This window comes from Erinaceus europaeus, chromosome 9 (assembly GCF_950295315.1).
Source record: "Erinaceus europaeus chromosome 9, mEriEur2.1, whole genome shotgun sequence".
Taxonomy (NCBI): domain Eukaryota; kingdom Metazoa; phylum Chordata; class Mammalia; order Eulipotyphla; family Erinaceidae; genus Erinaceus; species Erinaceus europaeus.
The window spans coordinates 118,047,179-118,060,297 of record NC_080170.1 but is presented as its reverse complement, the minus strand read 5'-3'; the positions used below and the strand labels follow the sequence as shown (position 1 = coordinate 118,060,297).

Here is a 13,119-nt window from a genome sequence, read left to right as displayed (position 1 = left end):
TCTCAACTCACAAAATTCTTGCCTGAAGTTCACAGAGTTAGGGCATTTGCTAAGCGAAATTCTTCCCCCACCCTCCCCCTTAGAGACATTTTTTTTTTCCCAGGTTGAAAACAGAGTCAAAGAGGTGCCAGGTGGTGGCACACCTGGTTAAGGGCTCACATTACTGTGTACAAGGACCCACGTTCAAGCTTCACAAGGGGGAAATTTTCATACGTGGTAAAGCAGGGCTGCAGGTCTCTCTCTCTCTGTCTCCCCCTCCCCTCTGAATTTCGATGTCTATCTGATGATAAATAAATAAATAAAATATTAAAAAGACACAGTAGAAGAAACACTCTTAGTTGTAAACCATTCCACTGAGAAGAGTGGTTTGTCTTCATATGGAATCCAGTTTTTAGCATGCAAATTGTATGCACTTGTTTTTTGGTTTCTCATTTCTTTCAGTGGCAAATTATAATTCCCTCTCACTGTGGGAATGCTACTGAAAATAAAGATAGCCCCACTTTACAATTAGCCACCTTTGCTGATTTGGGTGGGAGTAGAGAGATCTGTCTGAGAGCTTGGGGGTCAGCTAAAGAATTTTTCAAGTTTTGCTTTTTTTCCTCCCCTAGTATCTGACTTGACTATTCTACATTTATGATTCTATTTTCCCATAACACTTGAATAGTCCCCGAATCAGGAAGCATCTTAGGATTGATGCAGATGTTTCCCTTGGTAGTTTTGGATGATCTCACCAGAGATGGCATTTGAGAACAGAATGAACCAGGGAATCTTGGGAAGGTGAGGTGCTTCATTAATGTGGGGTCTCTCCTCCCTTCTCTCTCTCTCTCTCTCCTTCTTTTTGCTCTCTTTCCCTGGAAAAGTCAACCTGGAGTGGTGAAGACTGGTGACAACAGAGAAAGGTGATAGTGTGGTTATGACTGTGAAGGTTTGATCTCTGTTCCTAAGCTTATGTTCCCACAGGAATTTCCTGTGTTTGTACATGCTCCTAGCTTATAGGTTCCTTCTCCTCCTCCTCCTCAGTCCTCCAGGGTTATTGCTGGGGCTAGGTGCCTGCACTATGAATCCACTGCTCCTGGAGGCCATTTTTCTTCTCTCTTGTTGCCCTTGTTGTTTATCTTTGTTGTTGTTGTTATTGCTGTCATTGTTGTTTGATAGAACAGAGAGAAATGGAGAAAGGAGGGGAAGACAGAGGGGGGAGAGAAAGACAGACACCTGCAGACCTTCCTCACTGCTTGTGAAGCGACTCCCCTGCAGGTGGGGAGGCGGGGGCTTGAATTGGGATCCTTATGCAGGTTCTTGCATTTTGTGCCATCTATGCTTAATCCACTGTGCTACTGCCCGGCCCTGGTTTATAGGCTTTTAATCTGGGCTGTCACTTTAAGTGACTTATTTTGCACCCTTTTGTGAGAGGTGATGGAGGCCCTGGGGGAAGAGTTTCTGGTTTATGTCCTGTACAGAATGTTAATACCTTGCTCAAGACATAACCAAACTCTTTATGAATGGACTGTTATAGGTCCCTATGCAAATGAAGCATCTTGGAATAAACCAATGGCTGCTGACTGATTCTGGGGGAGACCAATAGCAGAAGGGGGTGGACTGTTCCTATTTAGGTCCACTAACAGCCTATATAAAAAAAAACTTGACCTGGGATGGAAGTGTTATTGTCTGTGGTGTTTTCTCTTTTGGGGGAGAAAAAAGAAGAAAGAGGGGCCGGGTGGTGGCACACCTGACTGAGCGCACGTATTACAATGTGCAAGGACCCGGTTTCAAGCCCCTGGTTCCCACCTGCAGGGAGAAAGTTTCACAAGTGGTGGAGCATTGCTGCAGGTGACTCTCTGCCTCTCTGTCACCTCCTTCCTCTCAATTTCTGGCTGTTTCTATCCAATAAATAAAGATAATAAAAAAATTTTAAAAAAAGAAAAAGAAGAAAAAGAAAATGAAAGATGGGTAGGGAGAGGGCCCCAGCGGTGCATTGGTGGTTCAGTGGTAGAATTCTCACCTGCCATGTGGAAGAGTGCCCCTTTGGCTTTGTAGAGGAAAAGTAAAAACAAGTTAGCTATATGGATCGTTTGATACCAATCTTGAAAAACAAAGACACAATGCTACAAATAACTGCACATGCTTTGAGATGTTTGAACACCAAAATATCCTTAGAGAACATATAAATATGTTAGTTCTGGTTGTCTAGGAAGGGATAAGTGTGAATTCTTTTCTTTTCTTTTTTTTTCCTTTAATGTCTGTGTTGTTTGCTTGGGGGCACTAGCTATATATTGGTTTTGCTGATAAAAAGCAAATGTAATCTGATACTGTTTTTAAAGAACACTCAAAAGAGGTAAACTTACTAATCCTCCAAAATACTTATTGAGAAAACATGAGAGTCTTTTTTTTCTCCTCTTTAAGCGAGTGGTGCTGAGTGTGTAGCTATAAAACAGCAAGGACTTACCACAGGGCTGGGAGAGATAGCATAGTGGTTATGCAAAAAGCATTCTGTGTCTGAGGCACCAAAGGTCCCAGGTTCAACCTCTAGCACCACCATAAGTCAGAGCTGAGCAGTGCTTTTGTAATCAATCAATCAATCAGTCAATCAACCAATCAAAGCACCTAGGGCTTTTCTCCTGTGCTCTGGGTTTAGCTGCCCAGAACTGAGGGTTCTCTGAGGGGGTGACTGTGATTATTCATCTGCAGGATGAAGGAGGAATGTCACTAACTGTTGTTGCCTCAATGGTCTGTAGAGCAATTGCTGGAATCATTCTGAATCCTGAGAGTGGAAATGTGTGATGAGAAAAACAGCTCTATTGGGACAATTTCACTTTGCCGCTGAACTGTGCTATTGAGTGAGCCCCAGAGAGGACCCAAAGTGAGATCTGGTGCTTGGTCTCTAGAGGGTTAATCTGGAAGATGATGAGACAGAAATATATTCTCTGTGCAGTCCCTGCTTTGTAGACATTAAAAAAGTGGAGACAAGACCAGTGGTTACTGGGTTTACATAAATGGTACATGGGACATTTTTGTACCATCTGGAAAGAACTAAGGGGCGTGGGTCGGGGGGAAAGCCTGGTGGGCTGGGTGTGTGCTTGCTGTGTGTGACTCTGGATTTGAACCCTTGCACCACATGACATTCTGCCATGACACTTGGGGAAGTTTTGGTGCTGTGTCATCTTCCTCCCTTTTCTGTTACTCCCTGTCTCTCTGAAATAAAAAGAGCAAAACAAAACAAAAACAACAGTTGACTTTAGAACACTGAGATAAAGAATAGGAGAGCTTTACAAAGGTGGTTGGATGGGATATGGAGCTTCGGTGGTGGGAATAGTGTGGAATTGCACTCCTCTTATCCTATGGGCTTGTTGATATTTTTTATTTTAGAAATAAGTTAAAAAAAACAACACTGAAATCATGCATGCTGGAGGTCCCAGCACCACAAGAAAAAGAAAAGAATAAAATAAAATAAAATAAAATAAAGGCCAGGGAAGACAACTTGCTTTGCCAAAAATTAAATCTATTTATTTAGAGTGGCATAGTTCTGAAGATGATAAAAAATTATCTGGGGAGACAGAATTGTGGTTATGCCAAAATACTTTCGTGCCTGAGGCTCTGAAGTCCTAGGTTCAATCTCAGATACTGTCATCAACCAGAGCTGGAGAAAAGCAAACATGCAAACAAACTCAAGTTCAAGAAATAAAACTCATTCCAAAAACAAACAAACAAAAAATCAAAGTAAAGAAAAGAAGCAGACCCAAACAGAAACAGAATATAAAGACATTGGATTTTTCTCTTGAAATTTTACTAGCTGACATCAGCCCTGTCACTTTTTCTGGGATATCTTCTGCGTCTCATTAACTGTGGCTAGGATGACAGGTGGCGAAAGGTGGATGAATCTTAGGGATCATTCAAAGGTTTTTCTCAGTGTCTTCTGGGACCCTGGATCTGTTGTACATGTGTAGCTCTCTCAATGAGACTGCCACTTCCAACATTTGGTGGGGAAGTGGGATGACTCCCCTTGGCAAGGTTTGCTCCTCTGTTTTATTCCCAGAAACCAGATCGACAATGTTATAGGTTGACCATCTTTTCTGGGCAACCTTCCAGCCAGGGCAGGTATGTGAAATGTTCTCTGCTTAGCCCTTTGAACATTAGTGGTTTCTCTCTGAGGCTGCCTGGCTCTAAAGTGCTTCTTGAAAGCTGTGATTATCCAGAGCACCATTACTATTCACCAGAGGGACTCATGCAGTGCTCTGTTTGCAAAGTGGTTTGAAATGGTATTCACGGGGCCAGGCGGTGGTGCACCTGGTTAAGCGCACATATTACAGTGCACAAGGACCCGGGTTCGAGCCCCTCGTCCCCACCTGCAGGCAGGGAGGCTTCAAGAGTGGTGAAGCAGGGCTGCAAATGTCTCTCTGTCTCTCTCCCTCTCTATCTCCTCTTCCTCTCTCAATTTCTGGCTATCTCTATCCAATAATAAATCAAGAAAAAAGAAATGGTATTCACTTATTATTAATTAGATGTTAATGCCTAATTAGGGGATGCCTTGGGTAAGCCTTAGAAGAGCCGTCTGCCGTATTTCGGAGCTACTCTCTGCCCTGACCCAGCTTTCTAGTCCTATTTCCAACTCTGACACCAACTCCCCAGGCAATACCTTCAGCCCACTTTCATGTTAGATGTCTGGCTCAGGCAAAAATTAGTAAAGTCATGGGTCCCTTGGAATATACTTAAAATAGACCTACTAGCCTTTTCCAAAATGGAGACTCCAAATCTCACCTACTCTATTCTTGCCTTTAGGTTCTTGATTATTGAACAATTTGTTCTACTTTATATCTTAATACGTTTTCAACCACCGAGTTGCAAATGCTACGATGATGTCAATCTGACTTCCCTGGGCAGGCAACCTCACTGATGTGTCCTGGAACCCCACCTCTCCAGAGGCCCTGCCCTACTAGGGAAAGATAGAGAGACAAGCTGAGGGTATGGGTTGACCTGCTAACACCCATCTCCAGTGAGGAGGCAATTATAGAAGCCAGACCTCCCATCTTCTGCACCTCATGATGATCCTGGCTCCATGCTCCCGGAGAGATAAAGAATAGGGAATGACTTCACCAATGTGTCCTGGAGCTCTGCTTCTCCAGAGCCCCAACCTACTAGGGAAAGAGAGAGGCAGGCTGGGAATATGGATCCACCAGTCAGTGCCTATGTTCAGTGGGGAGGCAATTACAGAAGCCAGACCTTCCACCTTCTGCATCTCACCATGACCTTGGGTCCATACTCCCAGAGGGATAAAGAGTAGTAAAGCTATCAGGGGAGGGGATGGGATACAGAGATCTGGTGGTGGAAACTGTGTGGAGTTGTACCCTTCTCATCCTATGGTTTTGTTAATGTTTCCTTTTTAAAATAAAAAAAAAATAAAAAAGGAATAGGGAAACTTCCAGTGGAGGGAACGGGATATGAACTCTGGTGGTGGGAATTGTACCCCTCTTGTCCTATGATCTTGTCAATCATTATAAAATCAGTGAAGAGAAGGAGGGGAGGAGGAGGAGGACTGTCTGGATGTGTGTGGCTTCTGGGAGGGAGAACCCAGTCCCTTTGGCCTTGTTGGGCTGGATGGAGTCATCTCTTGTGGTGTCAGTTTATCAGCAAACCTCTAACACGTTGGTGGGTGTTGGACTGGAAAGCAAAGCAGTTAAATCAGATAGAATCCTGAGCTCTTGTCTGAGCCTTTGGTGCCAGGTCACCAAGTTCACTAGGAAGGCACTTTCCTCCTCAACAAGAACCTCACCTTCTCCCTGAGCCTGACTTACATTACTGGTTATAGCTACTCGTAGATCATCAGACTATGAAATGGACATGGTGCTGTAAAGAGGTGTCTTTATTTTTATTTTATTTTATTTCTTTTAGCAATGCTAAAAAATTGCTGCCATGTACTGATTATACTACCCTTTACAGGGTCTGGTTGAATGTGTGTCTTTTCTGGGATGGTGACATTTTTCTCACCCTAATGATTCTTTTTGTCTTGTCAATTGGCATTAGTTTTAGGATTAAAAAAAAGTTTTATTAGGGAAATGATGGTTCACAAGACAGCTGTTGTCATCTGGGTACAGTGTCTCACTTTCTTCTGTTCTCTGTGTCTACACTGCAGTTCTGTCAATTTGGGTCCCCTTCACTACTCGCCATATGCTCTCTCAGCCTCTCACTTCCCCCCACTCAAGTTCTTGGTCCAACAGATCACAGCTAGTCTATGTTTATACATTTTTTTTTTCTTTTGGATAGAAGCAGAGAGACATTGAGAAGGAAAGGGAAGATAGGGTAGGGTGGACCTGCAGACCTGCTTCACCACTCAGGAAGCTTCCTTCCCTTGCCAATGGGGAGTGGGGGTTGGACCTGGGTCCTTGAACCTGGTAATGTATGCACTCTACTGGGTGTGTCACTGCCTAGCTTTCTTCACTCTGTGCTTTGCTTTTCTATCCTTTTTTTCTAAGGTTCCAACTTCATGTGAGATCATCTGGTGTTCTTTCTTTTCCTTCTGATTGATTTCCCTTGATGTGGTTCCTTCAAGTTCCATTCAAGATGAGTCAAAAAAGGTGATTTTATCTTTTTTTTTTTTCTTCCAGGGTTATCACTGGGGTTTGGTGCCTGCACTACAAATCCACTGCTCCTGGAGGCCATTTTTTCAATTTATTGAATAAGATAGAAAGTGAGAGAGGAGGGGAAGATAGGGGTAGAGAAAGCTAGACACCTGCAGACCTGCTCCACCACTTGTGAAGTGACCCCCCCTTGTAGGTGGGGAGCCGGGGGCTTGAACAGGGATCTTTGCGATTCATACTATGTGTACTTAACCTGGTGTGCGACCACCCAGCCCTGTTTTTTTTTTTTTTTTTTTTGATAGAGTACTGCTCAGTTCCAGGACTTTTAGAACTTACCAGCACAGCTGAATATTCAAAATATTCTTTTTACAGAGAAGTACAGAAATAAAGCCCTGTATATCTTAGTTTCTCTTTGGTTATGAAAGAGAAAGAACTAAAAAATGGATGACTTTGACTTTGATCTTGACTTTCCCTAGGTCTGTAGGGTTCGTCATATGCCTGGGCTGGGTGAGTCTGGAGATTTGCAGCCCAAGGCACCAGAATATAATTTTGCACAACGCCATTGGTAACTACCCTTCCACATGTGAACTGGTTGGGATTTGACCAGAAAATACTATTCTCTCTAATTGTCTCTTGGCTAGTTAAGAACATTACAGGGGAGTCTGGCAGTAGCACAGTGGGTTACGCGCACATGGTGTCAAACACAAGGATCAGTGTAAGGATCCCGGTTTGAGCCCCCAGCTCCCCACCTCTGGGGAGTCGCTTCACAGGCAGTGAAGCAGGTCTGTAGGTGTCTATCTTTCCCTCCCCCTCTTTGTCTTCCCCTCCTGTCTCCATTTCTCTCTGTCCTGTCTAACAATGACGACATTAATAACAACAACAATAATAACTACAATAATAAAAAACAAGGGCAACAAAAGGGAAAATAAATAAACAAATAAATAAATGTTAAAAAAGAACATTCCAGTTCTGGGTCTCTTTTGTGTTGCTGTGGAGTTGAAGAGGAAGGTTCTGTCACCACTCTTCATGCTTTATATTGTTGGGATGACCATGGCCGTGTAGGGGACCCTCATCCATTTGCTGTTCTCCACTGTCTCCTTAAACCACCCATATCTCCACAGCTCCGTGAAGCTTCAGAGCCCATGTGAAGGCACTATGGAAAAGGGTGTGTGGAGACAATACTGAACTGTCTTCTCCTCGCTAGGTTCAGCTCTGCATGGACTAGACATCTATGCAGATTACGTCTCCGTAAAATATGGTGGTCAATGGAGCAGTTATGATATGCCTGTCCTAACATTAAGACATTTTTATTGTAATTGATTTTCTTTCTTGTTTTCACTGGTTTGTATGTACTAAATTACTTTATTGAGGAAGTGCTGATTTATAAGCCTGTTGTTGTCTCAGAGGCATGCTTTCTTGTTTAATAGTGATCATTAGGGGGCCAGGTGATGGTGCACCTAGTTAAGCGCACATGTTACAGTGCACAAGGACCCAGGTCCAAGCTCCTGGTCCCCATCTGCAGGGGAAAAGCTTCATGAGTGGTGAAGCAGGGCTGCAGGTATCTCTTTTCTTCTCTATCTCCCCCTCCCCTCTCAATATCTTTCTCTATCTAATAATAAATAAAAAAAAAAAACCAGCGATCTCTTCATTTTGCACTTTCCTGAGTAAGGGGAAGCATATCTAAAAAGTACATTAGTTTCATATCTGAAAAATACACCTAGTTTGGAGGAAGCTTAGAATCAGTGGAAGCAAGTTCCTGATTCCCATCAAAGAAGTTTGTTACCACATGGGACCAACTATATGCTTTCTAGATCGAGAAGCTGTGGGAGGTATGTATACTCAGTAGAATACTACTTTGCTGTTAAAAAGATGAAGCCATGCTTTATGGTATAAAATGGAATTAGAGGTGATTTTGCTAAGTGTACTTTCAGTCATGTGGGGAATATAATTAACTAAAGCAATGGAACTTGCATAAGAAAATACAGTGAAGCCGACCTTTAGCCTTGCAAACTATATGGTTATTGGAGGGAACAGGGAAGGGGTTAAGAGGGAAAGCTAGGGGGTATCTTTTGATCTTTTGATACGATGCCCCAGGCACTTTGGTGGTGGGTGAAGTGAGGTTTTTGTTTGTTTGTTTGTTTGTTTTAATATATTGAATGTGGTCTTCCCTAATTTGTAGTATTATAAGGGCAGGTTAAATAAAAATAAATAAATAATTAAAAATTTAAAAGAGATTGTTTTCAGATATTCTTCTCCCTCATCTTCAAAAAATGCATTTTATTTATTTATTTTATCTTAATGGAGAGAGAGAGAGAGAGAGAATAAGATACAGAGATTGATGAGAGCGCTGCTCAGCTCTGGCTTATGGTCATGAGGGGGATTGAACCTGGGATTTAAGAGCCCTAGGCATGAAAGTCTTTAGTAGAACCAATATACTACCTGAAGAAAGTATGCTGAGACCTGACTCTCTAATCTTACAGGAAGAGCTTATATTGCTGAAAACAGGAATTTACCCCCATCTACATCAAACATCCTCAACCAGAATTAGAAGAATACCGATGCCCAGGCTGAAAAGATTACACTGGATGGACATTCTCAACCAGAATTTGGGTCATAAAACTTGAGACAATATCGATTTCCAGGGACTTCCAGGCTGAAAGCCAACAAGTCCTGGACAATATAAAAATGCCCCCAGCCTATCCTGCAGCGGCTCTCCACTCTAGGCCCCCTAACTGGCCACGGAGAGTCTGCCACTCTTGATCTCTTTGATTAAACTCTTTACCTGCTCTCCCAACTCCTCTTGACTTACATCTTGTAACTCTAACACTTTACTGCCACACAAACCTAACACTCTCTCCCTTGACTCCCCCACATGCTTGCAAATCAGGAGCAGATATTTGATCAAAGCTAAGGCTACTTACTATTGGGTTGCCAGAAAATTCATGACATATTTTGTTATGTTTTTCTATGCAAAAATACATCATATCTTTGCCACCAACCCGACATGCTTTTCCTTTGGGCTCTGTCTCTGTGGCAGTAGTACAAAGAAATGGGGGCATTCTAGAATGTGTCTCAGTGTCTAGTGGCAATGCTGCCAGTGACAGCATGCTCTTTCTAGGACCACCAGTGAGACACGTTATCATTGGGGTTACAACTGGGTAACTGGGTCCTACACTAAGTCTTCCATCGTCCTGGTTTTGGTTGTGGGACTGGAATCCCCTTCCTTTTTTTTTTTTTTTTTTTTTTTCTCACTTTCTATGCTTGATTGACCAGCAATTGCTTGGATTCTGTGATCAACCTCATGGCCTATGGTTAAATTGCTTTCACCTTCAGGTCACCAGAGGTGACTTTCATTACATGGAACCAAGAACCCTGACCAGTGCCCCTTATTCTGGGGTCTAGAACACTGACTACAAAGGTTAGTGAAAACTCCTTGGTCCAGTGACTTTTTTTTTTTTTTTTCAACAATAGTAGAAAGTTTTCTTTGAACTTGGGAGTGCCACTTTGTGTCAGCTAATGTATGTATTCTGAGTAAAATAGAGTCTAGTAATCTTTCCTTGTATGGTTTCTATTATTCTGTAACTTTATGCTCCTGGTGGCTAATTGCTTCTCCCATACAAATGCTGATGGCTCTAAGTTCCTTCCAATTCCTATTGTGATGGGCTCTGCTAATGCTTTTTGTAGATAACCCTTCTGCAATTGTCTGCGAATTCACGCTGTGATGAGGAAAATACTATAAATATTCTTGACTTTAAGAGGGAAAATTATCATTTCTGGCGGAGGGTTATGTAAAGAACTATCTTCCCTATTATTTAGAAGATGCATTCTTGGGTATCTCTTATCCCCAAATGTTCACCCAGATTGAATAGTTAAAACTGCTCTTGTCTTGCCTTCCTAAAAATCACTTGCTTGTTTCATGCATGTTTACAACAATATTGAACAATATTTACTCACCAATGCTCTTAGTGAATGGGTGTTCTTTTGGTTTGCGTCACACTAATGTCTGGATTGGGGATGTCCATGATATTTTACTCCTGTACCTTGAGTTCATTGAGCTTTCCTTAGCGTGTAAATTTAAATTAATTAGTCTTCTAAAATGTATCACAATTCCCAGAATTATGAATTAATGCACAATTGAGATATAAAGTGAAAAAAGCCATGTCTGGATATGAAACATCCATGCAACCAGTGTTTATGATGGCATTTTATTTTTTAAATTTTTTTATTTGTTATTAATAGTTTGTTTCAAGTTTGTAAGACTAAGGGCTGGGCAGTAGTGCAGTGGGTTAAGTGCACGTGGTGAGAAGCTCAAGGACGGGTGCAATGATCTTGGTCTGAGCCCCCGGCTCCACACCTTCACAAGTGGTTAAGCAGGTTTGCAGGTGTCTATCTTCCTCTCTCCCTTTCTGTCTCCCCCTCTCTTGATTTCTCTCTGTTTTGTCCAACAGCAGCAGCAGCAACAACAACAGCAGCAGCAACAACAACAAAATGGAGGAAAAAATGGCTTCCAGGAGCAGTGGATTTGTAGCCCCAGCTATAACCCTGGAGACAAAAAAAAAAAAAAAAAAAAGAAAGAAAGAAAGAAAGAAAAGATTGTAAGACTACAATGTATGGCTCCACATCACACACTCCCACCAAAGTTTTGTACCCACCCACCCTTCCAAAGATAGCCATCATAATTCTATGATGGCATTTTAAACTAGGTACCTTGACCTTGAGGAGAGGAATTTATGTGCTCTCTACCCTTGAGGGATCATCTATTTAATTGAGGGAATTTATGGTTTTGTTGGGAAGTATACGTCTAATGGTAATTATGGGTGTTAGTGAACCCACAAGAATGAGCTTCTTTTTGGCTTATCTGGCCCTGGAAAATCCTTGGAAGTAGGCATTTGGGCACAGGAAAATATCCTTGTTTAAAGACTTTTGGTTCTATCAAAAGGCTTGGAGGTTTGGGGAGATAGCATAATGGTTATGCAAAAGACTTTCATGCTTGGGGCTCCAAGGGTCCAGGTTCAGTTCCCAGCACTACCATAAGTCAGAGTTGAGAGGTGCTCTGATTTTAAGTCTTTGGAATCTTTAAACTAACCTTCTAAGAATGATTTCATATTGATTTTCTTAGTTAAGATATGGAATGAACGGGAGCCGGGCGGTGGCGCAGCAGGTTTTGCGCAGGTGGCGCAAAGCACAGGGACCGGCGTGAGGATCCCGGTTCGAGCCCCCGGCTCCCCACCTGCAGGGGAGTCGCTGCACAGGCGGTGAAGCAGATCTGCAGGTGTCTGTCTTTCTCTCCCCCTCTCTGTCTTCCCCTCCTCTCTCCATTTCTCTCTGTCCTATCCAAAAACGATGACATCAACAACAACAACAACAACAATAATAACTACAATAACAATAAAAAGACAACAAGGGCAACAAAAGGGAAAATAAATAAATAAAATTACAAAAAAAATAAAAAAAAAAGATATGGAATGAAGAACAGATGAACTGGTTTCCTACCTTTGTCCAACTCTCTTGTAGGGTCCCATTATGCATGTTCCTTTCTTCTGTGCACCCAGATGAACTGAGTTAGAATTGATGTTCAGAAACATTGACACAAGGGAGTCCGGTGGTAGCGCAGTGGGTTAAGCTCACGTGGCGCAAAGCGCAAGGACCAGTGTAGGAATCCCGGTTCAAGCCCCTGGCTCCACACCTGCAGGGGAGTCCCTTCACAGGCGGTGAAGCAGATCTGCAAGTGTCTATCTTTCTCTCCCCCTCTCTGTTTTCCCCTCCTCTCTCCATTTCTTTCTGTCCTATCTCACAACAATGACATCAATAACTACAACAACAATAAAAACAACAAGGGCAACAAAAGGGAAAATAAATTAACATAAAAAAATTAAAAAAAAAATTGACAAAAGCGGTCTAACGGCCATAACAGATACCAGGACTTTAAAGATTGTTGTTCCATCACTATATAGAGAGTTCATGACCTGAGAAAGAAAATAACTCACCTGGATTGATATATGAATTGCCAACCTTTCAATTATGCTTTCCTTGGTACTCAGGGCTGCCAGATATGTGTTCCATATTCATTTCATTTTCTTTTATTATCTTTTAAATTTTTCTCTCTCCTTGTATTTGGTGTTCTCCAAGGCGAAGACTACCAGCACTCAGGAGAAAGCATCTATCTTTTTACCGATGATGCCTCAGTAACCAAGGGAGCATTCCAGGGAAACATCTGGAATGAAGCCCCACATAAAATGGTGAGGTAGTTGCTGGGAGGGCTTCAAACTGCTGAGTCACTGCTGTGTCATCCTTTAAAAGGTGCTGTCTTGGATACAAGGGAAAGGGGAGGGTGTGTGAATTCATGTTCAATGTAGAACATCAAAAATTGGTGATACATTTGCCAATAGCTTTGTGTAGGGTGGATCAAAGTAAGGGACACAAGCCCAGAGCCCAGAAAGAAAAATGAGATTATGATTTCATCATGATCCCAGGTTTCAGCTTCACACCAAAGGTGTTTATTCTGTCGGCTTGTTTTAAAAACAGGTTTAAACAGACTGTTGCAGAATTG

The 13,119-nt window shown here is 42.3% G+C and overlaps 2 long non-coding RNA genes across 2 annotated transcripts in view; both read right to left on the bottom strand.

The window, feature by feature from the left end:
• LOC132540491 (uncharacterized) overlaps positions 1-13,119 on the bottom strand; it is a 493,968-nt gene that overhangs the window by 330,343 nt on the left and 150,506 nt on the right. The gene's annotated exons all lie outside the window — the stretch shown is intronic.
• Positions 3,328-12,788, bottom strand: LOC132540262 (uncharacterized). The gene is made up of 3 exons (XR_009551469.1): positions 12,557-12,788; positions 10,524-11,111; positions 3,328-3,634 (listed from the first exon to the last, which is right to left on the bottom strand). It is a non-coding gene; the product is annotated as an uncharacterized LOC132540262 (long non-coding RNA).